This window comes from Hermetia illucens, chromosome 4, assembly GCF_905115235.1.
Source record: "Hermetia illucens chromosome 4, iHerIll2.2.curated.20191125, whole genome shotgun sequence".
NCBI classification, from domain to species: domain Eukaryota; kingdom Metazoa; phylum Arthropoda; class Insecta; order Diptera; family Stratiomyidae; genus Hermetia; species Hermetia illucens.
Genome location: NC_051852.1, coordinates 42637244 through 42642227, shown reverse-complemented (window position 1 = coordinate 42642227; position 4984 = coordinate 42637244). Strand labels below are relative to the sequence as shown.

Genomic DNA, 4984 nt, shown 5'->3' with positions numbered 1-4984 from the left:
TGGTTAGAGCACAAGCCTGTTGTACGGAAGGTCCCGGTTCAAATCTCACTGGTGGCAGTGACTTGACGTCGGATACCAGTCGACTCAGCTGTGAATGAGTACCTGAGTCAAATCAGGGTAATAATCTCGGGCGAGCGCAATGCTGACCACATTGCCTCCTACAGTGTACTACTGTAGTGTACCGTTACGGTCTTGAATGAAGTGCTCTAACACACTACAAAATCCTGATCCAATATGGAATGTTGCGCCAACGATTATTATTTATTTGCTTTGATGGAATTTGAAACATTCGTCGATGTGTCATTCTTAAAAGGTGCAAGTTGTGGAACGCCACTTCATTCAGGTTGCGCTGAAGCGTAAAACAATTTAATGGCATTATTCAGAGATACCTTAATCGCACAATTGTGGGCGCTTCGCTGTTAATGACAGTGACAAGGCCTGTTTCATTGGGGTCAGTCGTTAAAAACACTGTTATGCTTATTCATCTTTAATCGCAGGCCATGTTGCATGATGTGCTCATTCCTTTTTTGAACCAGTTGAACGCTATATGTCTGGCATGATAGTGTCCATGATAGGAATGAAGAAGAGTGGAGGGAAGGCATTTTCCTTAGGAACATTGATAGAGACGCGGAGCGGTTTTGGTACATCTGCCAAATACAAATTACATAAACTGTTCACTATTTTAAATGAAAATTCAATAGTTGTAGGCTAACAAGGAAACTTCATTTAGCAGTTGTTAGAAAAACCTCCTTGCCATCATCATCATCAACGGCGCAACAACCGGTATCAGGTCTAGGCTTACCTTAGTAAGTTTCGCTCATCCTCATCCATACGGATTAAGTGACCCGCCCACCGCAACCTATTGAGTCGGATTTTATCCACAACCAACCCGGTGTCGGGATGTTTCTGACGGCAACCGCAAGGCGCGCTCTCTTGACTTGGGAGCTAGTTTCAGACTTCGAACTGCAAGATTTCGGTCCAGGTTAAGGAGTATCACTATTGCACAATGTTATGCACCAAGGAAGACTTCCGATATATTGGAGAAGGATGCTTTCTACGGGAAATTACAGGAAGTTCAGGAGAAACTTCCTAAAGGTGATATTGTGATTGTGATGAGTGATCTGAATGTCAAAGTGGGCTCTCACAACACCTCGCTCAGATATGTGATGGGGAGTCACGGTCTTGGCGACCGTAACGTGCATCGTCCCGAGTACAATACTCTCTCAGTTTTGTCTAGGTTAACTAGAAAAATTAGTAAGTCCTTGTCTCAACAATTTAAATGCCATTCAACCAAAAAAGTCAATCAATTCAAGTGGCATTGATTTACACCTTCGCAACATCAAATTAATTTTTATTTTACTCCAGAATGCGAAAACCATGATTACTGTTTTCTTACCGGACGAAGTATTTATTGTACATATTAGCCATCCTTTTTTCAAAAAAAGTAGCTTCGCCATAGCAGAGCGTAGTTTCGATCTACGGACCTCTGGGTTATGGGCCCAGCACGCTTCCACTGCGCCACTCTGCTGCGGGATGTGACTTTCTGACGGAGATTCAATGCAAGCGAAATTAAATAGTCTCAATTTTTTTCTCTTCAGATATTTCCCAATATCTATCTCAGAAAATGAATTATAAATTAGGTAACCAGATCACCTCATAAATAATAGAAAATTAAAACTTCGCAATCAAAGATGAAACCGAAAGATAGTGAACGTATGCTCGAAGCTCGCAACGACACTGTACAGATAACTCGAACTTGTCCGTAGAAGAAAGATTTAAATAATTTCCAATGCCACGATTGTTAGCTTAGTATGTGATTTGTATGTTATTTGCTTATTGCATGTAAATCGCAATGATAGCGTCTTCGTTTCGGATAATGATAGTGTTATCTCCCACATGTTCGTATGACTTTCACCTTGTTGTGTCTTTCCAACCCCAAAGAGAACAATCTGTGCAAGTTTGTTGAATGTTTGAACCTCAGTATTTATGAATACCAGGTGACATTCTGCTCCGTTGGGGATACAAATCAATTTTCCAAACAAAAATGAAATCGTATTTATCGTCAATGGCCTCAAACAGAATAAGGTCGACAGGATTTAGCGTCTTCGCACGAGTCCCTTACAATCTGTGCAAAACTGCTAGGCCTTTCCCGTGGGATAAAAACCTAACGGAAGCAAACGTTCTGTCTTTGACAGTAGAAGGGGTATTTACTCGTGTGACTATCACTAATTTTTTAGAGTTTAATACCACGTTTAATGTCACGTATGACAGAAAAGATATCTATATTATCTACACTGACTTATTCAAAGCTTTTGACTCCATTGATTTCCTAATTCTCAACTCTGATCGTCTAGGTCATCTGTAGATTCTCGAACTTTTATGCTACTCTTACTAGTCGGTGCATATTCCTGAGAACGAATGATTGTCTGGTATCAAAGTTAGGTTGTTAACCAAACATTGAAGTCGCAAACAGTGGCTTTTCGGCTTCTTGCTTGTGCATCCAAGGCTAGGATACCCTCGAACTTTGCAAAGTGAGAATTGGTGCTCTGTGAACTGGAGCTTAACAATACACTCAAAGTCTTCCCTGTTCGTCGCAAAAGGCGACTAAAAGTATAGACATTTGTGGGCTAGCAACCTGAAAATTTTAAACTATATTGCTACCAAAACGCCAATCAAAACCGGACTATGATTGGCTTCTCGAATGTGCACGCTTCTCGACAACGATACCGAGAGCCTCCTCCTCCTCCTCAATTTGAGCCAGAATTCCAACGATATAAGTTGGACATTCTGTGCCTAAGCGAGGTAAGATGGTAGAAGGTGGGACTCTGGAGACTACTTCTCTCCCTCTTGCCACACTTACGGCAATGTGGTTTTGCACTTCGGAAAGTTCCGTGCTAACAAACGCAAATCCGATGTCGGGTTGTTTCTGACAGCTACGGCAAAGCGCGTTCTCTTGGTCTTCGACAGTATTCTGACTGCAAGATTTAAGACGAAGTTAAGAGGCAACACAATGGTACAGTGTTATGCACTAACGGAGATTTCTGATATAGTAAAGCAGGACGGTTTCTATGGATGCGATTAAAGAGAGGGTGACATTATGATCATGATGGGTTATCTGAATGCCAATGTGGGCTCTAACAACACCTTCCTCGGACACGTGATCGGGAAGCGCGGTTTTGGCGACCGTAACGAAAATAGTAGGAGGTTTGTGAATCTCTGCAGATTCCATCGCCTCGTCAATGGTGGCACATTGTTCTAGCACAGAGCTACACACCGCGCAAAAAATCAGATTGACCATTTTGCGATCAGCAATAGATTTAGGAGTTGCCTCCTGGATGTGCGTAGCAATAGAGGCGCTGACATTGGCCCGAAAGGGATCACAATCTGGTGGCCGCTTCATGGTTAGAGAAATATAAAATACAAAATCGCTAACCTTACACTAATACCTCGGCCTTCGACGGGGTTCTGAACCTTTACTTGTAGCAGACTTCTTAGTAAATTATTAACTTCTTCTAGATCTCCAGTACGGTTCGCCTCGAGATTCAACAACTCACGTTACATAGCAAAAAGATATAGCAAAATGTACAAAACCGACCACCAACTTTAAAACCCAAAGTGGTGACACCGAGTACTAAAAGAAAATTGCCAAGTTCAAGGTAAGCATGAAAGCAATGGCAATGAGAATGCCGGGAGCACGTAACCCATCTGCAGTCACGAGAATGGCAGCGACGGCGCTAAACTACACACTAAGATTTCCGGACCTCAAATCCCATGACCTCGAAATTTGGTTCACAATAATGAAAGCAAGCTTTGCACTAGGCGCACAAGTTTCACCAACAAGTCAGCAGGATGAAGCCTTATACACCTCGATGCTCATCCTGCCGAGACAAAGAAGGAAATCTGATTTCTGACAGAATGGGAATATTGGAGCGATAGATTGAGTATTTTGATAAAATGCTCAACAACCAAAATATCGGCGAGTTGGAGGTCCCGCCAACTGAAGATGTTGGACAAATGCTGTTACCATCAATAATAGAAGAAACAGTCCGTGCAATCCACCGGTCTAAAGACCATAAGTCGCCAGGAACCGATGGAATTACAGCCAAATTGGTTAAATATTGAAGCGACCAATTACACCAAGCGGTTCATCAACTAAAGCTCAAAGTATGGGACAGCAAATCAATGCCTGATGACTGGCAACGAAATTGATAAGACTGACTAGGCTAACCCTGACCAATGTGCGAGGCCAGATAAAAGCAGCAGGATCACTCTCGAGATCATTCAACATCAACAACGGTCTAAGACAAGGGGATACCCTATCATGCGTCCTATTTAACCTGGCCCTGAAAAAAGTGATTCCCGATGCAAACGTAAATGCGAGAGGCACCATCCTCTTCAAGTCCATCCAACTACTGGGCTACGCTGATGATATTGACATCATGGGAAGAACAACGCGAGTTGTACAGTCTACCTTCATCCAGATCGAGCAGGCGGTGCAAGATCTTGGGCAGCACATTAATGAAGGCAAGGTACATGTTGGCAACCTCAGCGCCAGAAAACAAAGAACCAACAACATTGCATCGCACTGGCCAAACGAAAACAATGAAGATAGGAGACTACAACTTTGCGACCGTTGAAAATTTCTCCTATCCAGGGTCAAAAATCACAATCGATAGCAGCTGTTGACTGCGAACATAGCCTATTTCAGCTTACAAAAACGTCGAAACGTTTTACCATAGGATCAAACCTCTTCCTGTAAAAGACTATGATCTGGCCAGTTCTTATGTATTCCTCAGAGACCTGGGTTCTTAGCAAAAAAAATGCGAACTATTGGCCGCGTTCGAGAGAAGAATCCTCTGAAGAATTGTTGGCCCCCTACATGAGAATGGACGGTTCCGTAGCCTACATAACAGCTAATTCCATGAGCGATACCACGACTGTCTGATGGTCGATAAAATCCGGTTGAACAGGTTGCGGTGGTTGG

The 4984-nt window shown here is 42.8% G+C and overlaps 1 non-coding gene across 1 annotated transcript; it reads right to left on the bottom strand.

Annotated features, from left to right (window-relative positions):
* Positions 1-1456: 1456 nt before the first annotated feature.
* Positions 1457-1528, bottom strand: Trnam-cau. Its single transcript has one exon. It is a non-coding gene; the product is annotated as a tRNA-Met (tRNA).
* Positions 1529-4984: the final 3456 nt, after the last annotated feature.